At 38.4% G+C, this 26,891-nt stretch overlaps 2 long non-coding RNA genes across 2 annotated transcripts; both read left to right on the top strand.

Moving 5' to 3' along the window:
• The first annotated feature begins 12,494 nt into the window (after positions 1 to 12,494).
• Positions 12,495 to 15,644, top strand: LOC107774040 (uncharacterized). The gene is made up of 2 exons (XR_012710286.1): positions 12,495 to 12,834; positions 15,306 to 15,644. It is a non-coding gene; the product is annotated as an uncharacterized LOC107774040 (long non-coding RNA).
• Positions 15,645 to 22,129: 6,485 nt separating this feature from the next.
• LOC107831727 (uncharacterized) lies at positions 22,130 to 26,148 on the top strand. Its single transcript, XR_012710285.1, has 3 exons — positions 22,130 to 22,403; positions 23,063 to 23,122; positions 25,915 to 26,148. It is a non-coding gene; the product is annotated as an uncharacterized LOC107831727 (long non-coding RNA).
• The last annotated feature ends 743 nt before the right edge of the window (positions 26,149 to 26,891 follow it).

Here is a 26,891-nt window from a genome sequence, read left to right as displayed (position 1 = left end):
TCGAGTTTGGGCCCCCAAAGACACTTGTACCATTAGAAGTGGCTGTGCTACCAACCGCGGCAAAGGTACCTATCCCATTAGCTAGGTTAGCCATAGCACCATTCCATACGAAGGCCATCCCTTGGGATTACACCACCGAGGCGTGAAGGAAAGGGAAAACCAAATCTGGAGAAGCAATTGCAGCACAGGGTATGACAAGAACCGACAGGGTTTATACCCCAAAACATCTAGCCGAGTCCAGTAAGCAGGCCTCTGGACGACCAACCATCACTGAAACTGGGCCTGATGATCTTTGGAGGAAGATACAAGCCAAAGAGTATTCGGTCATTGATCAGTTTAACAAAACGCCAACCCAGATCTCTATCCTGGCTCTGCTACAAAGTTCTGACGCACATAAGAAGGCCTTATTGAAGGTGTTGAACGAGGCATATGTACCTAGCAACATAACTAGAGGAGAAATGACAAACATGGTAGGGCAAGTATTGGAGAGTCACAAAATCACTTTCCACGAAGATGAGCTGCCACCTGAAGGGCTAAGTACACATCACCGTGTAGTGCAAAGATTATTTCACCACCAGAATCCTAATTGACGGAGGATCCAGCCTCAATATTTGTCCATTGGTGACTCTTAGAACATTGGGAAAGAGCCTGTATGATATCAAGGATGGAGCCATCAATGTCAAAGCTTTCGATGGATCCCAAAGGTCCACTATTGGGGAAATCAGTTTGTGTCTGCAAATGAGACCGACTTGGTTCAACGTTGATTTTCAAGTGATAGATGTCCCAGCATCTTACAACTTCCTATTGGGATGGCCCTGGATCCATGCCACTGGGGCTGTAGCATCAACCCTACATCAAGCAGTAAAATTCGAGTGGAATCACCAAGAGGTAATTATTCACGGCGGCGGTAGCAATCCCATATACAGTCGCCAGACCATCCCAACAATCGGAGGAAGAAAGAAGATAGGGGAAGAAACCTACCATCACATTGAGAGAGTCAACGCCGTGGATAAGGACAAATGGTGGGATAATAAAATTGAAAGTATACTGAATTGGTATGGATACGAACCTGGCAAGGGACTTGGCAAGAATCTCCAAGGAATCGCTAAGCCTATCAAGTTGAAGAAACACGGTACCACTTTCGGTTTGGGATATGAATACACTTGGGAGGAATTCAACCACTGGTCGCCACCATGGCGCAGTCCCTACTACCTACTGGAACATCTGATACCTCGCTTAGAGCAGACTTTCCAAACAGGCGATGTCATATATGGGTCGGAAGAAGAGGAAGCACTGGCGGCGATAAGGAATTTCTTTTTGGAAGATGATATGGAATGTTGTGTCATTTTCGAAGAAGAGGGGGAGGAAGGCCCTTCTATACAAGCTGTGAGCCGAGGAGCACGCCTCAACAATTGGTCCATCAGAACCACCAAGGCCCGGAAAGCTTTGGGGTAGCAAGGGTGAACAAAGCACCATGCATTATCTTTATTTTTCGCTAATTAACTTTCTTTTCACATTTTTAATATTGAAATAAGAGCTCCAATGTTCAAAACGATTATGAAATTTAACAAAGCATTTCAGTTTCTTATAAATCTTACTCTTATTACTTACTTTATTTACACAGCATCACTATTACTTATCTTGATGAACCGATGATTGTGACATGCAATGAGACAATGCAACAAACAGATATAGACTCAGAAGAAGTTGAGATACCAGAAGAAGTTGTTAAAGAGGTTGAGGATTTTGAGAATAGACCTAAGTCCAACCTGAACGAGACTGAGGTTGTTAACCTAGGAGGTGCAGAAAATGTCAAAGAAACGCATATCAGTGTTCATTTGTCTCCATCAGAAAAGGAAGAGTACACGGAGTTTCTAAGTGAATATGAGGACATATTCTCCTGGTTGTATGACGACATGACCGGTTTGAGTACATCTATTGTGGCACACAAACTGCCAACAAATCCAACATGTCCACCGGTGAAACAGAAGCTCAGAAAGTTCAAACCTGACATGAGTTTCAAAATCAAGGAAGAAGTCTCTAAGCAAGTCAAAGATAAGGTTCTCAAAGTAGTAGAGTATGCAACATGGTTAGCCAATATTGTACCAGTGCCGAAGAAGGACGGGAAGGTTAGAGTCTATTTCGACTACCGGGATCTCAACCGGAAGTCCAAAAGACGACTTCCCCTTGCCAAACATACACATTCTAATTGACAACCGCGCCAAGCATGAGCTGCAGTCGTTCGTTAATTATTTTGCTGGGTATCATCAAATATGGATGGATTAGGAAGACGCTGAGAAAATGGCTTTCATTACACCGTAGGGGATGTATTGTTACAAAATGATGTCGTTTGGGCTAAAGAATATAGGGGCCACCCACATGAGGGCCATGACTACCATTTTTCATGATATGATACATAAGGAGATCGAGGTGTATGTATATGATGTCATCATCAAATCCAAGAAAGCCACTGATCACATGGAATATTTGAGGAAGTTCTTCAACAGACTAAGAAGGTATAACCTGAAGCTGAATCCCGCGAAATGTGCATTCGGGGTTCCTGCCGGAAATCTACTAGGGTTCATTGTAAGTCGGCGAGGAATAGAACTGGATCCATCAAAGGTTAAAGCCATTCAAGAATTGACATCGCTAAAGAACAAGAAGGACGTGATGAGTTTCCTAGGGAGACTCAACTACATCAGCCGGTTCATAGCACAATCCACTATCATCTGTGAGCCAATCTTTAAGATTTTGAAGAAGGACGCCGCTACCAAATGGACTGATGATTGTCAGAAAGCCTTCGACAGAATCAAGGAGTACCTATCAACACTGCCGGTCTTGGTTTTGCCCGAACTAGGTAGACCCCTACTACTCTACCTTGCAGTATTGGATAGAGCATTCAGTTGTTTTCTTGGGCAACATGATGAAACGGAGAGGAAGGAGCAAGCCATCTAATATCTTAGCAAGAAGTTCACCCCGTACGAGGACCGGTATACTCTATTAGAACTCACCTGTTATGCTCTGACTTGGGTAGCTCAGAGGTTGATGCATTATTTCTGTGCCTATACCACGTATCTCATATCAAGGATGGATCCATTAAAGTATATCTTTCAGAAGCCCATGCCCACTGGCAAGCTAGCCAAGTGGAAAATCCTGCTGAGTGAATTCGACATTGTTTACGTGACTCAAAAGGCAATCAAAGGACAAGCACTGGCAGATCATCTTGCTGAGAATCCCGTGGATGGAGAATACAAGCCTCTAAAGACGTATTTTCCTGATGAAGAGGTATCTTTCATAGGAGAAGATATTGCAGAATCCTATGAAGGTTGGCGAATGTTTTTCGATGGAGCAGCAAATTTTAAAGGAGTCGGCATAGGAGTAGTCCTAGTATTAGAAACCGGCCAGCACTATCCGGTGTCTGCCAAACTCATATTCCCGTACACCAACAACATGGCCGAGTACGAAGCCTGCATCTTAGGGCTCAAGATGGCCATTGACATGAACATTCAGGAACTTCTAGTGATCGGAGATTCAGACCTGCTTATACATTAGGTCCAATAAGAATGGGTAACCAAGAACTCCAAAATACTCTCTTATCGGCATCATGTATAGGAGTTGAGGAAGAGGTTCACAAAGACAGAGTTCCAACATGTTCCCAGAGCTCAAAATGAGTTCACCGATGCATTGGCTACCCTATCGTCCATGATACAATACCCAGATAAGAACTTCATTGATCCTATTCCGGTAAAGATCTATGATCAGCCAACTTACCGTGCTCACGTAGTAGAAGAAGCAGACAAAAAACCTTGGTTTCATGATATCAAGGAATATTTGACGAAGGGAGAATATCCAGAACTCGCAAATTCTACTCAGAAACGCACACTTCGGAGATTATCTAACAACTTATTTCATAGCGAAGGAATCCTGTATAGGAGGACTCCTGACTTGGGGTTGCTAAGGTGTGTCGACGCAAAGGAAGCATCCAGGCTATTAGAGGAAATTCATGCAGGGACCTGTGGTCCGCATATGAACGGCTTTGTCTTGGCCAAGAAAATACTCCAAGCTGGTTATTTTTGGATGACTATGGAAACGGACTGCATCCAGTATGTCCGGAGGTGCCACCGCTGTCAGATACATGCAGACATGATAAAAATACCTCCAAACGAGCTTACTGCAACAAGCTCGCCATGGCCGTTTGCCGCCTAGGGAATGGATGTTATCGGGCATATCGAGTCTGCCGCATCAAACGGGCACAGGTTCATTCTAGTGGCAATTGATTATTTCACCAAATGGGTTGAAGAAGCATCATACAAAGCAGTGACTAAGAAAGTGGTAGCAGATTTTGTCCGCGACCGTATTGTTTGTCGGTTCGGAATTCCGTAGTCAATCATCACCGATAATGATTCCAATCTCAACAGCGACCTAATGAAAGCCATGTGTGAAACCTTCAAGATCAAACACAGGAATCTACAGCTTACATACCTCAAATGAATGGAGCGGTAGAAGCCGACAATAAGAATATCAAGAAGATACTGAGGAAAATGATAGATAAGCATAAGTAGTGGCATGAGAAGTTATCATTCGCCTTGTTGGGATACCGCACCACAGTCCGCAGGTCAACCGGGGCAACTCCCTATATGTTGGTCTATGGTACAGAAGCAGTCATTCCCGAGCAGTTAGCTCTTATAGATGAGAAAAGAATGAATGCAGTTTCCCATGGTCAACTTTATCAGAACAGAATGTCTAGAGCCTTCAACAAAAGAGTCAAGCCTAGACAGTTTACACCGGGACAGCTGGTGTTAAAGAAGATTTTCCTGCATCAAGATAAAGCCAAAAGGAAGTTCGCTCCGAAGTGGCAAGGCCCCTACATGGTTCACCGGGTTCTAACCGGAGGAGCCCTTATACTTGCAGAAATGAACGGTGAAGTTTGGCGAAGCCGATCAATTCAGATGCAGTAAAGCGATACTATGTGTAACATTTTATGCTTTCCTCATATGATGTAATTTGAACTATGCCTGACCTGATTCCCGTTTAAGAGGGGATACGTAGGCAGCCCTATGGGTTCGGTCATAATTCAACAATCTTTTCATTTCCCCCCGCTTTTGGAACTGGGCAGAATTTTGAGGAGGACCCTCAAAATTCCGAAGTTGATTTCAGCCATTCGCCGCAAGCAGCCGTCAGAAGCAGCAGCCCAATACACTAGGGCAGAATTTTGAGGAGGACCCTCAAAATTCCGAAGCAAAAAAAGTTGCAATGTCTTGAACCACGTCGCAGTCGTCGGTTCATCTAAAGAAAATTATTCTTAATTATGCACTTATATTATGCTTTTACAAAATCATGCATGTTCATTACAAAAATTGCCTTGTTTAGCAACGCTACCCCAGTGATACGCCCAATATCATCGGAACGGAGCTGAGCAGGTCAAGCAGAGCCAGCAGGAATACGAACTAACCTCCCCTCTTTACAAAACTCACTATTTTTCTTTGAACGCAAACACTTGAGTTGCAAAATCATCAAATATACAACACATTTCTCAGAAATACAACTCTCGGAATCTTCACAATTACCCACAACTACTATCCGCATGCAGTGTCGACAACAAACACAGTATCCCCAGCAGTCGCAATATCACAATCCGCTATTAACTAAGAAAATTCTATTATCATTTTGCCCTTTTACTTCTTGCATAAGGCTACTTTTATGCCTTTCGAGACTAAGCTCTGTCTCCATCTGCATTTCTCTGCATTGCATAAGGCTACCTTTCTGCCTTCTGAGGTTAAGCTCTACCTCCATCTGCATTTCTCTGCATTGCGTAAGGCTACCTTTCTGCCTTCCGAGGTTAAGCTTTACCTCCATATTCATTTCTCTACATTGCATAAGGCTATCTTTCTGCCTTCCGAGGTTAAGCTCTACCTCCATCTGCATTTCTCTGCATTGCATAAGGCTACCGTTCTGCCTTCCAAGACGAAGCACTGTCTCCATCCTGCATGGCTGAAATATCGCCACTTTATCCCTCTTGCATGGATGAAATATTGCCACATTTTATTTACGTCTCGCATCGGCTGAAATATCGCCACCTTCTGCATTTCATGGGCTGAAATATCGCCAAATCGTCCAAAGGCATCATTGTTCGGAGGCACAATTTTCATAGACCGATAACGCCATGCCATAACCTGAGGACCCCTTTTATTTTTTTGTATATCATTATTCAAAGGCATCATAGTTCGGAGGCATCATTCTCATAGCCCGAGAGCATCATTTCATGGCCTGCGAATCCTTTATTATACGTTGCATGGCCCAGGACGTCATGGTCCAAGGACGCCATCCTAACCGTCCAAAGACAACATTCATGGTCCGGGAACTTGCATCATGTTTAAATTTCCGCACAATATATATTTGTACTTCTAATTTGCAGGTACACTAGCTAGAAATGACTGTCTCAGCAGGAGCAATCTCACTCCAGCTCCCACATCCTATCAAACTCGGACCATCCTGAACATCGCGTCCACTTTTCGAAAATCTCCATCGGCATACTCCGCCAAGGGATCCTGAACTACATATGGCCTGATTCCTGTAAGACCAGGGATATGTAGGCAGCGCAGGAACTAGAGCTCGGTCAAAATTCTTCAAATCATTTCATCTGGTTAAAATTAGCCATCATATCTTTACCCGACAACTCTTTCATCCTTCCCGGGTAAAGAGGGGCAGCTGTTGATACCCAATTTTTCTCTATGTATTTTATGCAAAAAATGCTTTCACAATAACATGTATATTCATATATAATCATGCCCCAGTATTTTGGTATTTTTTCTAATTTTCAAAGATTTTTAAAATCAATTGTTTTGTCTATTATAGCAGTACAAAATCCAATAAATATTCCCAAGACTATCGTTTTGGTGAATAATTTATTTTTATTCTCATATTTATACCAAAATATAATTAAGGTAATTTTTGTATATTTTTACAAATTTATTTGGTATTTAAAAGACTAAAATTGCACGTAATTGCAATCATAGCCTACTTTAAGATTAATAGCATTTCTATAATGGTAAAATTGGTTTCAATATTTTTTAATTAATATATATGCATTATTGGTTGGATAGGCACTTTTAATTCGTTTTTAAAATATTTTTTACTATTTTTATAAAATAAAAGGGCCAAAATTGGCTATTTAACACATAGCCCATTTCTATTTCAATTACAACCTTATTTCTTTTCAATTTTAGCCTCAATTTGACCCCAATTCTGCCCCAAATCAAGACCAGCCCAATTCCAATTTTTAACCTAACCCACGACCCGATTTAAAACCCACCCGGCTCCTCTTTAATCCAGGCCGTTGAACATTTTGATCAACGGCCGAGATCCTCCCTTTCCTTTTTTAATTCCCTAACCCACCTAACCTTAACTCATTCTATCAAAGGCGCCGCCTTCATCTCCCAAATCCTCTCTAGCCCTCTCCGAAACCCAAGCCCTATCCCACATGCTCCCACCGGTTTCTACCATGTTTCACCGGAATCCATGGCATTCCAAGCCATGGGTGGCCTGTGCTTACTCTTCCTCTCCGTTAAACCTAAGCTACTCGAGGTTCTAAAGCCCGACTCTGATGGTTCTCTTTAGATCTTTCTTAGATCTATAGATCTATGGCCTCTCTGGCCATTTTCCGGCATTTTCAAGCAATATGAGTCTTTTCGACTCAGGATCCGACTTTCCTCGAGACCTTTCTCATTCTAGGGTTTTCTCTACAACTCCAAGCCGTCTGAGGTTCTGTACTTGCTTATTTCTTTTAGATCTGTGTCATGCCTGAGCAATATTTGACTTTTTAAGGGCTTTCCCAAATTTCCTCTTTAAAATCGTTCAATCTCAATTTTAGGGTTTCTGAAAAAGGTCTCTTCAAATATTTTGATTCTTTCTGTTCTCTCTTCATGTGTGTTTATCTATGCTTTCTTTTCTACTATGCTCGAGTTTTCTCTCTTGTTTCTTTTCGGTTATGCAAGACTTTTTTGTCCTTTGCTGTTACTCTCATGCTCGCACATTAATTTGTGTTGTTTTCCTCACTCTTTGCTATATGTGTTTATGTTTGAATCCTTAATTTTGAGCGCTTTACTAAGTTTTGTTTGTATACTTTTCAATACTGTTGTTTAAAAAACTCGCACCATCTCTTTCTTCTAAGTTTGTTTGTGTATGTTTGCCTCTCATAAGTCTTTGAAATAGACTCCTAAGCCTCTTTCAAAGACATTGTTTTCTCACCTCTGATTTATTTCGAAACCCTAGGTTTTGGGGTTTCTTTGACATGTGGTACTAGGGTTCCACTTTGGGACCCTAGGCTTTCAGACTTACTATGAGTCTATAATTGAACTTGAATCCCTTTTGCTTGTGACTTTGAGACTTTCAGTGATATACTCTTTTTCCTAAATAACCTGACAGTTCCTTTTCTTTGATTGGTATGCTTTATATATGAGAAATTTCTCTTTCAAAAGTTTTTATCAACTAAGTGATTGATTCTGAAATCTCTTTAATAAGGCTAATGATTTGGCACTGATTTTCCTTCGATTGAACCTCCTTTACCATTCTTGACTTGGTTCATTCAATTGAACTTGCAATTTTCGGTTTCATGGCTGTTTAATTGATTCCCTTGCCATATTTGGCACAAACCGTGTACCATTGACTGTTTCCTTAAATAACATCTATGTATTTACCCCTTTTGTGCTACTTTGAAAGGTTTAAGTAGAAATTTCTTTCCTTAACTGATTTCTACCCGTTGGAATCAGAATCCCTTAACCAAAGGGAGACTGATTCCAATGATTTATTTACCTTTCTTACTGGTTTTCTTTGCACTATAAAAGGGGCTGCCCTTCTGCACTTTTAACACACTTCCAAGACAGGACTTTACATCTAATTTGAATTCAATACTTTCATACACACTTGCAAATACTTGTTTTGAATTCAACACTCTGTATTGCTTGAGACCTTTTGGAACTGTTGTGTTTGCAACTTGGCTTTTCAAAGACTACTATTTTCTTACTTGTTTTCCTTTGAAACTGGTATGTTTTTCATTTAATTTTCTGCCTCACCCCTATGTGTTTACTTCATAGTTTCAGCATCCTTGTTTACTTTACTACTTATGTTCAGTGATTTGTGCTAATTATGTTCCCTCCTTGCTCTTTCTATTGTGAATCCCTACCCATATTCCTTTCTATGTGTTTGACTTAAGGTTCTTGGCCTGGCAGTATCCTAATTACTACCCAGGCCATAACCTGATCCACAATGGATCCCAACTCTTAAGTTTGGCTAACAGGCCGGTCAGGGGTATGCCAGCATTCCCATTTGCTGGGCATGACCACTAGCTTGTCAAGGTTTTCCCTAATCCCCTATGCACTTACACCTACTCTTAGACTCTATGTTTTGTCCCTCTCTTATGAGCCTTGCTTTGGGACCATGAGTTCCCTCTAAACTTGGACATTGGAGGGCTGGCATTTCCACACTACACTATGATCTTAATTCTGCAATGTTTTTGGGGTGTGAGCACTGCCCGAAGCCCTTTTTGAGACTCTTGGGAACTTTGACACATCCTAAATATGAGAAAGGCTTTTGAAAATCTGATCCTGGAAGTTGGTTTATCTCATATTGTTGGACTTTGAGTCTGAATTAGGCCGTTTGGATGTAGCTGGAGCTTCTGATGTAATTTTACTTTTCTTTTCTGATTCATTCGGGTCTGTAATAATTTGTAATAACTATTGGGGATGGTTAGTGGAAAGGGTTGGGAATTAATGCATGCAAAGGGTAGAAAACCTGCCTATAGGTTATTCATCATTTCTGCATTCCTGCGTTTGAGAAAACCTGCCTATAGGCTATTTATAATTTCTGCATTTCTGCATTTAGAAAACATACCTATAAGGTTTTCACACACTTAGGCATTTCTGCACTTTAGAAAGTATGTCTATAAGTTTTCTACACCTTTGTATTTCCGCATTTTAGAGATTATGCCTATAGGTTCTGCATATAAAATCATGTCTTTCTGCACTTCTACATACACACGCCATTAGGCAAACAATCTTAGGCTTAATAATAATCAATTCATCCTAGCTATCATGTCTGTATGATTCTTGCAACTGTTTAAAACCAATGACACTTAGAGATCATGCCTATAAGAACAGATCAATTGAATCAGTTTCGATTGAATCTAAAACCAGTCTTAACGTCTGCAAATCCCTTTTATAAAACTAGCTAACTTTTTCCTTAAAAGCAATACAACTCTATTAGATGTCATGCCTATAGGCCTCACTTAGGCAAACTGTTAGGTAATTAATTAACTGTGTCAGTCTTTGATGACTACATCCAGACAAGACTAATTCAGACTCCTCATCAGAGAAATATGTGATGTATCAGCCTATCCTACGCCTTATTTATTAAAGACCTAACCAGTACTTGTAAGTCATGCTAAATAACTTGCTGCTTTGAATGAGGAGGCTTACTTGAGCCTTAATTGCTATTTGTTCACCCTTTAATTGCTATTTGTTTTGCTTGTCGCCTAGATTTTTATCCTTTTGAAACCCTGAAAAAGCCCAACTCCCTCCCCTTTAGGACTAGTAGTCTCGAATGCCCCGGGAGTGATAGGATTGGGACGGGTAATAGCATGCAACAAGCAACGATACCATTCCGCGCTTTAATACCTTAACGGGTTGGGAAGGGTAGATATGGATATGATGACCGGTGCGCTAATACAACGTACAACCCCTCTTTTGAGGAGCGATTGCCAAGTATTGTATTGATGTGATCCATATTAATCATAAACCTAGGGCCCCCCTTCTTCTTTACTTACTTTCGTCTATTTCCTTTTAGAATTGTTTAAATCTTTTGCCCCTTTTTACCCTTTCTCAAGTCTTGACTTACATGCAATGTTGTATGTGGACCCTTTCTTACTTGAGCCCTTAATTGCTTATTTGATTATGTGAAGTCACAATTATAACATGGTCGGGAACCACACTAGTGGATCTTGAGGGGTGCCTCCCTCGAGATAATTTCTAGCCCTTACCTGGATTCTGGTTCTACAAACTCAAACCCTTTTCAGCGTTCTAATGAACTTAATCATTAGGTGGCTACTCTTCAATTCAAAAAATCAATTCCCAAAAGGGAACGAGTTGTCCTCCCATATGTCACAAGTCCGATTCCGCGAGGAAAAAAGGGTGCGACAATTACACAATTTCAATTGGAAAATAATTCTGAACATAGCAGAATTATACTCACTTATAGATTTAAAATCTTGTAGCCTTAGATGAGTCCAATCATATCACGCCTGTGGAAGAACGACCATCTTCAGGTGGTCATATCTATCTTTCAAATTATTCCACAGTATGACTGGATCTTTAACAGTAAGATATTCCATTTTCTGGCCCTCATCAAGGTGATGGCGTAGGAATATCATTGCTTTGGCATGGTCTTGGTTTGATGCCTGATTTTTGTCTTTGATGGTGTCTGCCAGACCCATCGCATCAAGATGAATTTCAACATCAAGCACCCAAGACATGTAGCTTTTGCCCGATATATCCAGGGCTACGAATTCAAGTTTAGAAAGATTTGACATTATTTAGGAAAAGAAAGTTCTTACCTCTAATACTTTCAAAGTATTTTCTTAAGATGGCAGAGTCTCATGCTGATAACGTGTTATAAAATAAAGACTGTAAAGTAAAGACAAGTATAGAGAGAAACTGATATATTATTCGAATTCAAACTGATGTACATATGAACTGAAATCTCTTCTATTTATAGAAGAAAGGAAGCTGCTGTGTAAGCTGCTACTGCAAGCTGCTGTGTAAGCTTCTACTACAAGCTGTTGTGTAAGCTGCTATTATACTAGATATGGATAATCTTCTACTGAGAGCAATGTTTATCCATAACGGAGTAATGAAAGGATAAGCTTATTATACCCGGTATGGATAATCTTCTACCGGGGATAATGTTTATCCATAACGGAGTATCGAAAGGATAAACTTATTATATCCGGTATGGATAATCTTCTATCGGGGGTAATGTTTATCCATAATCGGGTACTGAAAGGATACGCTTTTTCAGGAGGCTTATTTCCAATAGAGTACTAAATAGATAAATATATTTACGGCGGAGTCCCATATGGATAAGCTTCTTCAGGAAACTTATTTACAATGGAGTACTAAATTAACATACATAATATAATATATTTATAACATGACAAAATTATTCTTGCATTGTCACACACAGCCCGGCCCGCATGGTGGTCTATATTTCATATTTTTATTAAAAAACATTGATTCTTCTGAAGCAAAAGACAAAACATTGAAGATTAAAAAAATAAGTATAACGTATCACACATGGCCAGCATGGTTCACATATTTGTCTTGTTATTAATGCGTTGATTCCTCTAAAACAAAAGATAAAACAATGAAAGCTAAAGACTAAACTATCTGCTAATTCTTATGCATGTGTGACTATAAGTATTCATGAATCTTCTACCTATTTTCACACAAATAAATCCGGCTAACATTAATAAAATAGGAAGATTCAATATGGAGGGAAAGTTAGGCGTTAAATCACTTTTTGTGCTTGCAATTCTTGTCTTTTCAGGGCAGCCTGTGTCTTCTGAATCTGTATGGGATTGCCTGGTAAGGACAGGAGGCATTGTTTATGCGACTCAATGTATTCTCACCCTTACTGGATGCATGGCAAAGTGCGCTCTATTCGCCGATTGCCCCTCTATGGAATGTTTTTACCTGTCTTCTGCTTCAATTGCGGCTGATAAAAGTGGTGCTTGTAACTATGAATGCGCTTCTGGAAAATGCATGAACTATATTCTCCTTAATGGTATAAAATATTCTCTCTCCTCTCTCTTATGATTTGGGATGTCAAACTAAACTAATGAAAATATAATTTTCCTAATTCGTGTGGTATTTTAGCCCAAATTAATCAGCAAGAAAACTTATGAAAATATCAAAAACCTAAATTTTACGGGTTTACCTGGTTAGATAATTTTATGATAAGAAAAGAAAAAGCTTTCGTCATTTTGATTTTGTGATTAAACGAATTGTAAAAGAATAAATAAACAAAAAAAGAATTACACATAAGTACAGTCCACGCATATATATTACAATCAGGTGGCCGATATATAACTTTGCAATGTTGTAGCCCAAATATAATAGATCAAGATTCAACATATCCAATTTCAAATAGGTTCTCCAAAATACTATTCAGTTTTATTTCTTAAAGCTTAAACTTCTAATCTAATTTCAGAATCAATAATTGTGGTTCAAACATCATTTTAACAAACCAAATCCTTTTAAGTGGTGTTCAGTTCACATTTAAGTTTTGAACCCCACTTGATATTTTCAATATATTGGAACAAGGACCAATCCAAACAACTGACAAACTCAGAAAAATCAAATCCAAAATTCAATTTACATATATTCCAAATCACTTTAAATTTAAGTTATCGTCCAATGAGTTAGTGGAATTGAGACATGTCGTTGCAGTAAGCAGAGGCAGATGTACATGGTAGCAAGAGGGGTTATCAACACACCAGAACTTCAACCAAAACTCCATATATATTTGGAATGTTTTTCAAAAAATAGTCAAATATTAACACACACCCATTACTAATCTTTATATGTACTGATAAATTTATATTGAATATAACCGTTGTCCGATGACTGTCAAATTCTAAGTCATCCTCTGATAAATTTATATTGAATATAACCGCTGTCCGATGACTGTCAAATTCTAAGTCATCCTCTAGCAGTAAGTGGTTTTGCCGGAAGCAGGGGGACCAATCACTACTTGACCAAACACCATTCTTCTTTCTAAGTATTAGAAATTACCCTAAAAGCTAGATAGTGTGTTGTTGTAAGATGTGAAAAGAAAGATAAAAAGGTATTTCGGGTTGCCTCTGTTCGTCGATGGAAAACACAACTAGTAAACCCCAAATGGCAGATGTGAGTTTAAGGAAATAACATTTACGACAGAAAAAATCTTTTCGGGGAAATAGGCGGGGCACTCTAACTAGAATCGAATTGAGAGTTCTAGGGACTTTTACCACCATAGATTAATTAGGGATGGCAATGAGGCGGGACGGGGCGGGTTTAGATGAATGCGGGTGCGGCGCGGGTTTGAGTTTTGCGGGTGCGGGGCGGGGCGGGTTAAAAATATTGTTATTTAAAATTAAGCGGTTGCGGGTTGAAGTCATGAATTGACTACATACTGCTTCGGAACATAGCAAACTTGTCCTAAACTCATTTATTTTGTTGTTTTGTCCTACATTATAAAGAACTCAATCAATTTAGTTTTATTGAAACTTTTTAATCCAATCTTTTAAGTATTATTTTAGTTTCTATATATCCCATTTCTTTTTCTTGTTATACCCAAATTAAGCAATGAAAAGTAAACAATTTCCTTCGTCTTGGTATATATTCTTCCTTCCTCTTCCTTTTTAGACTTCTAGTTTTCAAATAAAATAAAAGAAACTTAAACATGGAGTTTGCTGGAATTTCTGGTTTCACAAAATTTTTTCCATGTACATATGGAAGTGCATGCTTTCTTCTGGTATTAATACAAGAAATTTTTGTTAAAGGAATTAAAATTTGTTCTGTCCTTTCAATTCAATTATCCAAAATGTTTGAATTCTTCGTTGGTTTATTAGTACTTAGATCATGTTATCATCTCTCTTATAGTTTAATGCATAATAGTTCAAAAAATTGCGGGTGCGGGGAGGGGTGGGTGAACGCGGGTGGAGTGCGGGTTTAAATCCTATGCGGGGCGGGGCGGGTTCAAATTTCGCGGGTTCAGACAGAACCCGCTCCGCACCACCTGCCATTCCTAAGAATAATTATACTCCTCTTTTATTTTATTTTCAGGTGGTTTATTTATATTTACAAATTTCTTTTATTGCGTTCTTTTAAAGGAGATCTTGTAGGTCTTTAATATTGGGATAAGAAATGAAAACATATTTATGTTATATACACAATAACGGGTAGAAAGATAAAATATGGCCCAATTTTAATAGCATTGTTGCCCCCAACAGCTAGGGAATGAATAATGTTTTTATAAATAAATGAAAAATATTTGAGTTGGATGGATTGTATTATGATCAACCGTTTAACTCATATTAATCCATGTGTCACCAAGCAAATATTGGAAGGGTTATGACCCAAAGCCATTTTAATTCGCCCAAAATTAGCCTAATCTTGCCTATTTGATACCCATACTTATAACTCATAACTCATACTATTCGCTTGCATTTGGTGATATCTAACACTTAATCAATATTTTTTTCAAATTTTCAGACAAAGAGAAGTTCGGCATTTGTATGGCTATTTGTCAATCAAACTACTGTTCAGCGAAGGCATCTGTTTGAATAAGTTTTTGTTATGTGTTGTATCTGTGCGCCACAAATTAGTATACCTATGTATACTACTGGTCTTATTACATAATATGGTTGCTATAAATTTGAAAAAATTGTAATCGTTTGTAAACCGATGTAGTTATCTTTATGGGCACCTATTAAATAATTCTGCTATGTTATTAATATTGTACACATATGGTGCTTTGCTTTTTGGCTATGTTATTAATATTGTACACATATGGTGCTTTGCTTTTTGGCTATGTTATTAATATTGTACTCATATGGTGCTTATGCACTAGCTTATAACCGCTGTGAATATTTAAATACTAGTGAATTTGTTCGGACTAATCGTTAAAACTTCTTGGAAGTACACTAAATACAAAAATCTAAAAATTACAAATACATAAGGATGTTATAAAATAAAGACGGTAAAGTAAAGACAAGTATAGAGAGAAACTGTTATATTATTCGAATTCAAACTGATATACATAATGAACTGTAATATCGTCTATTTATAGAAGAAAGCAAGTTGTTGTGTAAGCTGCTACTGCAAGCTGCTGTGTAAGCTGCTACTACAAGCTATTGTGTAAGTTGCTATTATACCAGATATGAATAATCTTCTACTGAGAGTAATGTTTATCCATAACGGAGTATTGAAAGGATAAGCTCATTGTACCCCGTATGGATAATCTTTTATCGGGAGTAATGTTTATTCATAACCGGGTACCGAAAGGATAAGCTTTTTATACCTGGTATGGATAATCTTCTACCGGGGGTAATGGTTATCCATAACCGGGTACCGAAGTGATAAGCTTCTTCAAGAAGCTTATTTCCAATAGAGTACTAAATAGATAAACATATTTACGGCGGAGTCCCATATGGATAAGCTTTTTCAGGAAGCTTATTTACAACGGAGTATTAAATGAACATCCATAATATAATATATTTATAACACTCCCCCTTGGATGTTCATTAAAAGATAATGTGCCTCATTAAAACCTTACTAGGAAAAATCACGTGGGAAAAAATCCTAGTGAAGGAAAAAAAGTACACATATTTAGAAATACGCATCGCTATGTGCCTCATTAAAAACCTTATGGGAAAAAACCTTAGTAAGAAAAAAAGAGTGCATCGCATATTTTACTCCCCCTGATGAAAACCTTGATTTAAATATTTGAGTCTCCGCACTCCATTCTTGTATACCATCTTCTCAAAAGTTGAATTTGACAAAGATTTAGTGAATACATCTGCTGGATTATCACTTGAACGGATTTGTTGCACATCAATGTCACCACTTTTCTGAAGATCGTGTGTGTAGAATAATTTTGGTGAAATGTGCTTCGTTCTATCTCCTTTTATAAATCCTCCCTTCAATTGGGCTATGCATGCATCATTGTCTTCGTATAAAATTTTGAGTCTTTTCTCACATTCCAAACCACATTTTTCTCGAATTAAATGAATTATTGATCTCAACCATACGCATTCCCTACTTGCTTCATGAATAGCTATTATCTCAGCGTGATTTGAAGAAGTAGCAACAGTAGATTGCTTTGTGGAGCGCCATGATATGATAGTACCTCCATATGTAAATATGTACCCGATTTGTGATCGAGCTTTATGGGGATCAGATAAATAACCTGCATCTGCATAACCAACAAGATCTCCACTATCTTTGTTAGTATAAAATAAACCCATATCAAGAGTTCCCTTTAAATATCGCAATATATGCTTAATCCCGTTCCAATGTCTCCGTGTAGGAGAAGAAATATATATATTGCTAGTAAATTAACAGAAAATGCTATATCAGGCCTTGTAGTATTAGCAAGATACATTAGTGCACCAATTGCACTGAGATAGGGTACTTCGAGACCAAGGAGTTCCTCGTCCTCTTCTGGATGTCGGAACAAATCCTTATTCACTTCAAGTGATCGAACAACCATTGGTGTACTCAATGAGTGCGCTTTGTCCATGTAAAAGCATTTTAAGACCCTTTCTGTATAAGCAGATTGATGGATAAAGATCCGTCTGCTAAATGTTCAATTTGCAGACCAAGACAAAGTTTTGTCTTTCCAAGATCTTTCATCTCAAATTCTTTCTTAAGAGATTCAATTGCCTTTTGGAGCTCTTCTGGAGTTCCAACAAGATTTATGTCATCAACATAAACAACAAGTATAACAAATTATGATGCTATTTTCTTTATAAAATACATGGACAAATAACATCATTTATGTAACCTTCTTTCAACAAATATTCACTAAGGCGATTATACCACATACGCCCAGATTGCTTTAAACCGTACAAAGATCTTTGTAATCTAATTGAATAAATTTTCTGAGATTTTGAATTCGCTTCAGGCATTTTAAATCCTTCAAGGATTTTCATATAAATTTCATTATCAAGTGAACCGTACAGATAAACTGTAACTACATCCATTAGATGTATTTCAAGTTTTTCATGCAGTGCTAAACTGATGAGATATCGAAATATTATGGCATCCATAACAGGTGAATATGTTTCATCAAAATCGACTCCAGGTCGTTGTGCGAATCCTTGTGCAACAAGGCGAGCTTTGTATCTTTCAACTTCATTTTTATCATTCCTTTTTCGCACAAAAACCCATTTATGACCAACTGGTTTTATACCAGCGGGTGTTTGGACTACTGGTCCAAAGACCTCTCTTTTAGCAAGTGACTATAATTCCGATTGAATTGCCTCTTGCCATTTTGGCCAATCAGATCTTTGTCGACATTCTTCGACAGACCGAGGTTCAAGATCCTCACTCTCTTGCATGATATTAAGTGCAACATTATATGCAAAAATGAAACTTTCCACACAATTTCTCTTTTGATTTTCTTTTTCTCTCCCCCTAATTGTGGGAAATGTGTTTCATCAAACCGACAATATGCAAATCGAGTAGTAAATAAATCTCCTATCAATGGTTCAAGATAGCGAATAATAGAGAGTGATTCAAACCGAACATATATTCCTATCCTTCTCTGTGGTCCCATCTTACTGCGCTGTGGTGGTGCTACTGGCATATATACAACACATCCGAAAATTCGTAGATGGGCAATATTTGGTTCATGACCAAAAACTAATTGTGATGGAGAATATTTATTATAATGTATCGGTCTGAGACGGATAAGTGATACTGCATGAAAGATAGCAAGGCCCCAAACAGTAGTGGGCAATGTTGTTTTCATAAGTAGTGGCCTTGCTATCAATTACAGGCGTTTAATAAATGACTCTGCAAGGCCATTTTGAGTATGACCATAAGCTACAGGATGTTCAACTTTTATCCCTACTGATAGACAATAATCATCAAAAGCTTGAGATGAGAATTCTCCAGCATTATCAAGGCGAATAGCTTTTATAGGATAATCTGGGAATTGTGCCCTTAATCGAAGTATTTGGGCTAATAGCTTTGCAAACGCCAGGTTGCAAGATGATAGTAGACACATATGAGACCATCTTGAAGATGCATCTATTAGGACCATAAAATATCTAAACAACCGACTTGGTGGGTGAATAGGTCCACATATATCTCCATGTATACGCTCTAAAAAGGCAGGGGATTCAATGTCACCCTTCATTGGTGATGGTCTAGTGATCATTTTGCCTTGATAACAAGCATAACAAGAAAATTTGTCATTTGTAAGAATCTTCAGGTTCTTTAATGGATGCCCACTCGAATTTTCAGTAATTCGTCTCATCATTATTGATCCAGGCTGGCCCAAAAGGCCATGCCAAAGCACAAAAGTATTTGAATCCGTAAACTTCTGGTTTACGATAGAGTGTGCTTAAACTGTACTAATTTTTGAATAGTATAAGCCAGAAGATAAAGTTGGTAACTTTTTTACAATGCATTTCTGGCCAGAAATATTCTTTGTAATACAAAGATATTCCCTGTTCATTTCATCTATTGTCTCAACATGATACCCATTTCGGCTGATATCTATAAAACTCAACAAGTTTCTTCGGGACTTGGAGGAGAACAATGCATTGTCTATAATAAGTTTTATTCCCTTAGACAGAAATATAATCGCTCTTCCGGAGCCTTCAATCAAACTTATATTACCAGAAATTGTTGAAATATTGCCTTTTCCTTATGCAAATAAGAAAAGTATTTCTGATCGTTGAATATGGCATGAGTTGTTCCACTATCAATAACACAAATATCTTCATGATTTGTCTTTGATCCAAACATAATTTGAGGGTTATCCATATTCTTCAAAATAACATAAATAAAATATATTATAGTAAACATCATTATCAAAGCATAACTTTTATTTATGTACAACAATTACATAACCATACTATCTATTACAAACAACAAAAAATAAAATATTTACATTTCTACAGATTCACTACTGATTACAGGACTTGTTTCTCCTTCTGGGAGTGCAAAGTAATCAGCTACATCCAAAGGCATGAAGTCTAAATTATCTTCAGAAATAAAATTTGCTTCAGCATTTTTCTCTGTCTTCTTCAGGGAGGCTTGATAAAGCTTAACCAGGTGCTTTGGCACACGACGGGTACGTGACTAGTGCCCTTTTCCTCCACATCTATAGCATGAATTTTCTGCATTTGGTGCTTGCACCGCTTCATGCTTTTGTTCCTTCCTTTTCCACTGCTAGTGGTGAGGAGACTTCTTTGGTGCATTATTATTACCATGATTGGGGTTTCTTCCCTGACCACGACCATGACCACGACTGGGGCCACGACCTCTTCCACATTTAGCTTGGTGGAAGTTCGTCTCATTCACTTCCAGGAATGGACAAGAACCAGTAGGTCGGTTTTCATGGTTTTTCATTAATAGCCCATTATGTTGCTCGGCTATAAGAAAATGTGAGATAAGTTCAGAATACGTTTTAAATCTCATCTCTCGATATTGCTGATGCAGGAGCATATTCGAGGCATGAAAAGTGGTGAAAGTTTTCTCCAACATATCATGATCAGTAATATTATCACAACATAATTTCAATTGGGAAATAATTCTGAACATAGCAGAATTATACTCACTGATAGATTTAAAATCTTGTAGCCTTAGATGAGTCCAATCATATCGTGCCTGTGGAAGAACGACCATCTTCATGTGGTCATATCTAACTTTTAAATTATTTCACAATATTACTGGATCTTTAATAGTAAGATACTCCATTTTCAGGCCCTCATCAAGGTGATGACGTAGGAATATCATTGCTGTGACACGGTCTTGGTTTGATGCCTGATTTTTGTCTTTGATGGTGTCTGTCAGACCCATCGCATCAAGATGAATTTCAGCATCAAGCACCCAAGACATGTAGCTTTTGCCCGATATATCCAGGGCTACAAATTCATGTTTAGAAAGATTTGACATTATTTAGGAAAAGAAAGTTCGTACCTCTAATACTTCAAAGTATTTGCTCGAGATGATAGAGTCTCGTGCTGATAACGTGTTATAAAATAAAGACTGTAACGTAAAGACAAGTATAGAGAGAAACTGTTATATTATTAGAATTCAAACTGACGTACATAATGAACTGTAATCTCTTTTATTTATAGAAGAAAGAAAGTTGTTGTGTATGCTGCTCCTGCAAGCTGCTGCGTAAGCTGCTACTACAAGTTGTGGTGTAAGCTGCTAGTATACCAGATATGGATAATCTTCTACTGAGAGCAATGTTTATCCATAACGGAGTATTGAAAGGATAAGCTCATGTACCAGGTATGGATAATCTTCTACCGGGGGTAATGTTTATCCATAACCGGGTATCGAAAGGATAAACTTATTATACCTGATATGGATAATCTTCTACCGGAGGTAATATTTATCCATAACCGGGTACCGAAGTGATAAGCTTCTTCAAGAAGCTTATTTCCAATAGAGTACTAAATTAATAAACATATTTACGGCGGAGTCCCACATGGATAAGCTTCTTCAGGAAGCTTATTTACAACGGAGTACTAAATGAACATCCATAATATAATATATTTATAACAAAGGCAAGATATACATATGAACTTTTTTAACAAAAGAAGGCATATATAATGGAAAAATACATATAAAAAATAAATTGGAATAGAATCATCCGATACGTTTTTGGTATTTCAATGATAAGTTCGCTCGTCTTCTCTGTTGTTGTTTATAATTTTTGGAATTTTCAGAGACATTATGAATGTATAGAAGCTAAATTCATTGTCATAGATGCTGCCGAAGTACACAAATTGTTACATCTCGCGTTTTTTCGTACGTTAAAGTTTCGTCTTCAGTAAATTGACGTAAATTCGGGGATGATATTATCGGGAGGTTAGCATATTTATGCTATTTGTAACAAGCGATAAATAAGTATCATGAATGATAAATGATGCACGAATTAGAGAAAACAAGTTTTGTTGAAAATGGCCAATTTGGGATAAAATACGGATCAAGTAATAATACCCGATAATTATGAACTAGTACCATGCAAGATACCATATGACCACGGTAGTATAACGTATATAGTATATATAAAGTATATTAAAAATAAGTTGAATTTTAAGTAATTTGAAACAATTTATAAATTATGCGGGTAATAAGTTAATTATCGGGTATCAAAACATTACCCGATTAACTAATAAACGGATAAAAACTTGATAATTATCCCCAAACACACGTGGCAAGAAGCCACCAAGATAAGGAGTGACTAAGTAGTCACTTATTATGCCACCTAGGCATAAACAAGATTGGAGGATTACGTTATCTTCCAAAAAATCCATATGAATCAAAAATGACTCCAAAACAAAGTTAGTCTTTCAAAACTTTAAAGAAAAAAAAAACGTTTCCCTTTGAAATTCCAATATGAATCAAAGGAATTCAAAAACATTCAAGAACGTAAATCATTCAAATTCTTATGGAACCGGAAACGTTTTCCTCTCAAATCAAAATTTGTTGTTTCGTTCCAAATTTTTTAAGAATCAGAAACAAGTTTTCGTCCATGAATTTCTAAGGAGCGGAGGAAAATTTCGTTCAATCAATGAAGGTTTTCCAACAAAATATTATACGAAGTTTTCCCTGCTCCAGGTATGTTAAGGCTAAGCTTTTCCTTCATTTTAGCATGATATTGTAATTACACAAGTTTGATAACGAGGCATAGAGAAAAATTCGTATCCCAGAATTTACGTATATATTGCTAGTCTCGCAAATTACATATATTTTTCTAGTTTTGTAAGTTACCATATTCTTCTTATCGGGACTGCATATTCAATTGAGTATTTTCTTCTTCCGGTCAAAAGAGCAGAAAGTTTACATATATACAATATTAAAAGTATTTTCATTACCATCGAGCTATAATCGATGGGCAGGCCTCTATTGGGAAACCTCTGATCAGATGGTAAGTTATATACCGAGCCTGCTATGGCCGAGCGCCTATGAGCGAGCCCAGTTGGTTGAGATACAGAGCCCAGTATGGCCGAGCGCCAATGAGCGAGCCTACTACGGCAGAGCAGTTATATATATATATACCGAGCTTTATAGGGCCGGGCAACTATTTTACTCACTATATTGAGAGAGTTGAGTTAGCATCAGCAGATGAGCATATCTTCAGATTTTCTTTGACCCCCAGTTGTTTTTAGTTATTATATTATCAGTTCAGTTTTAGCTTCAGTATATTGCCTTACATACTTGGTACATTATTTCGTACTGACGTCCCTTTCTGGGGGCGCTGCATTTCATGCGTGCAGGTTCAGACAGACAGACGGGTAGACCTCCTCAGTAGGTGTTGTCCGAGTTCAGCTTTATCGGTAAGCTCCCCTTTTTTCGGAGTTGTCGAGTCTAGTAGTGTGGTGTATATCTTGTGTATATATGTGGATAGGTTATGGGTAGGTTGGGGCCCTGTTCCGATCCCAGTACATCTATCAGTAGAGGCTTGTAGACATATCTTGTCAGTTAGTGCAGTATGTTGGGCTTGTAGGCCCTGTACGTATATTTTGTTGGTTTGTCAGTTGTAGTAATTATGACGGCCTTGCCGGCCCAGCTTTATGTTGACATTAGTCAGCGTTAGTCTCCATTTAGTTTTATATTTTGTATCGGACATTATCTTGTAATGTGGCCCATTGCCAAAGTATGACATTATATGTTCAGATTCTCTTAGTCGCAAGTGGTACGCAAGGATAGATGAGGCACTAGGTGCCGGTCTGTGACGACCCGACAAGTCATCTCATGAGTTACCGCTCTGTTTCCCCCATTTTTGCTTCTTATTGCTTTGTCTAATGGTTTTATATGTGATCGGGTTGATTGGTTCGGGTTTAGAAATGATTTGGTAAGGTTTGAGAAACTTAGTCTCTTTTGAGGAAGCTTAAGTCGGAAAAGTCAACCGGATGTTGACTTATGTGTTAGAGGGCTCGGATGTGAGTTCCAATAGTTCGGTTAGCTTTGGGAGGCGATTTGGGACTTAGGAGCATGTTCGGAATGAGTTTTGGAGGTCCGGAGTAGATTTAGGCTTGAATTGGCGAAATTGGATTTTTGGCGATTTCCGATTGATAGGTGAGATTTTGATATAGGGCCGGAATGGAATTCTGAGAGTTGTATAGTTCTGTTATATCATTTGGGATGTGTGTGTAAAAGTTCAGGTCATTCGGATGTGGTTTGGTTGAGTTTTTGATCAAAAGCGTAGTTTAGAAGATTTTGGAAACTTAGGCTTTAATCCGATATGTTTTGGTTGATTCTTTGTTGTTTGAGGTGTTTTAAAGATTGATATAAGTTTGAATAAGGTTTTGGGATATGTTGGTGCTTTTGGTTGAGGTCCCGGGGGGCCTCGGTGTGATTTCAGATGGTTGACGGAGAGTTTGAGATTTTTGGTGAAGCTGCAGATTTTTTGCATTGGTATTTCCGCACCTGCGGATTGGGGACTGCAAGTGTGATGCCGAAGATGTGAGGAAAGGACCACATAAGCAGTCAAAGAGGAGAAGGGCAGAAGCCACAGATGCGGTGGGCTTACCGCACCTGAGATGGCGCAGGTGCGGCTACTTGGTCGCAGATGCGATTTTGGGACTTTTAAGTGAAAGCCGCAGAAGCGGCTCATTGACCGCAAATGTGGTACCGCAGAAGCGGTAACTGGGCCGCAGGTGCGGAATCCCTTGTCCAGAAGGTATATATTGTTTCCTTCGCGAAATTTTGCTAAGTTCTCCATTTTTTAAGACGGGAAGCGAGCTAGGGTAGTGATTTCAAGGGAAGATCGAAGGGAATCAGTTGGGTAAGTTCCCTAAGCTTCATTATTTGGATTTATGATCATTTTTTCATTGTTTAATCGTGGTATTAGTGGAGATTTAGGAAGTAAAATTGGGGATTAGGGCTTGAGATTAAGAGACTTTAAAATGGGAATTGAGGGGTCATTTGGACTCCGATTTCAGTATTCTTGATATGTATGGACTCGTGGAAGGAAAAGGATCCCGTTGATGGACTCGTCAATGGATTTTGAATAGATTAGGCCTGAGTGGAGGACGAGGTGAGAGGCAAAGACATCGCTGAGTAGTGTTTTTCCGGTTTGAGGTAAGTAACCATTGTAAATGTGGAACTGAGGGTACAAAACCCCGGTATTTGAATTGTTTTGATAAATGCGGCGACACACATGCTAGGTGACGAGCGTGTGGGAGTGATCCGGTAGGGATTGTGACTTGGTCTGTCCCGTAGCGACTATTAAGCCGCGTATTTAATTTGAAACTCTATGATATTCCGTACTTTAGTCATTATACTGTATAATGGGATGTATGCCATGTTTGGGGCCTTGTGCCGACCTGTTGATACCCTTAGGGGCATTTTTTCGGTTTTTCCTCACTCTACTTGTTTTAAAGCATATCCTCAGTCATGTTTTACTTGTTTAATGTTTAAAACTGGTTTTATCACTCTACTTCCTAAATGTGAGGACTGTTTGGATTGAGTTCCCTAATTTCTACTGCTGTGCCCGAGAGGCTGTGAGGCTAATGACTGAGAGAGGTTGAGAACCTAATGGTGAGGATATTTATATATGTATGAATTATGGATCGGGCTGCACGCCGCAACGATACTTATATGGATCGGGCTGCACGCCGTAGCGATATGACGCTTGGGCTGTAGGAGCCCCTCCGGAGTCTGTAAACCCCCAGTGAGCGTAGTCGACTATAAATTATGGATCGGGCTGCACGCCACAACAGTTACTGTGATTATTATTATTATTATGAGATATTAATAAGCCTGAGTGCTGAGAGTGAGTACTGAGTGACGAAAGTTGAGTCACGAGTGAATGACAGGTTTCCCGAGAGGCCATAGACTGAGTGATACCTTACCCGAGGGGCCCATTTATGATATTTTCACGGATTTCACTCTTCTTTTAAAATAAGCCTCTGTTGAAAAATTTCTAAGTATATGATATCAAGTATTCCAACTTAAACTGGATATTTTATGATGAAACTGGGTTTAAACTGTGGAGTTTGATCCGTTATTCTATTGTTTATTCCTTTATATGATTTTAACTGCTCGTCGCTACTTTCAGACCTTATTTACTTTAGTTACTTACTGAGTTGGTGTACCCACGTTACTCCCTGCACCTTGTGTGCAGATCCAGGTGCCCGAGCAGCAGAGTAAGGGTCCTCAACTTATCCAGAGTTTACCGGAGATTGCAAGGTGACTGCATGGCATCTGCATCCCTACTTTCCTCCTTCCTATCTTTTTCTTTTTTGCATTTTTTTGGACTTATGATGTATTAGACAGACGGTTGTGTATTTAGAGGCTCTAGACTTGTGACACCAGATGTTTGAGTTGTGTTGTCTTATGTTTTATTGACTTCCGCCCATATTAATTGTTTTAAACATTTATTATGAAAAATTTGGTATTTAAACCCGTGTTAGAAAATTATTTATTAAAAGAAAAAGGGTTATGATCGATGTTTGGGTTGGCTTGCCTAGTAATGTGATAGGTGTTGTAACACCCCGGAAAAAAATTGAAGTACTTAAGCGCTATTAAGAAAGTTGACGTGTGCTAATTATATTGTTTTGTCTGCGAACGAGGACTATTAATATGATGGATATCAATTGGATATGATAATAAATGTATGAGGCATATTATAAGTGATTTGGGGTCTAAGAAGAGGCCTAAGTCCAAGCCAAGTTGAAAATTTTCATTATAGACGAAAGTTTTGAATGAGCACGCACAAGACCAAACTTTGGACGAGAATATCTGAATAAATATAAGGAGTTATGTGATGAACAACCTATCAAATGAAATATTTTCGAATCTAGTTTGTAACGCTTCAAACCGTTCATCATTTGGACACTCATACAAGAAGTTATGACCAAATTACCAAATACTGCCGAAAATTGTACTACCGCGCCGCCCCATGCGGCGCCTGGCGCGCCGCGCCTATAGGGAATTCCAGAATGATTCGAAATTTCATTTCCAGACACATTTTTTACAGCCTCCCCATGCCCCGCAGTGTCCCATGCACCGCGGATGTACAAAAATGGGGTTTTAAGACCCGAACTCCATTTCATTTAACTCGTTTGGGGTTTTTGTTTTTGGGATATTCTGGTGCTTTTA

Source organism: Nicotiana tabacum, chromosome 6 (genome assembly GCF_000715075.1).
Source record: "Nicotiana tabacum cultivar K326 chromosome 6, ASM71507v2, whole genome shotgun sequence".
Classification (NCBI taxonomy): domain Eukaryota; kingdom Viridiplantae; phylum Streptophyta; class Magnoliopsida; order Solanales; family Solanaceae; genus Nicotiana; species Nicotiana tabacum.
The sequence above is the reverse complement of the archived record's forward strand: the minus strand, read 5'-3'. Positions and strand labels throughout refer to the sequence as shown.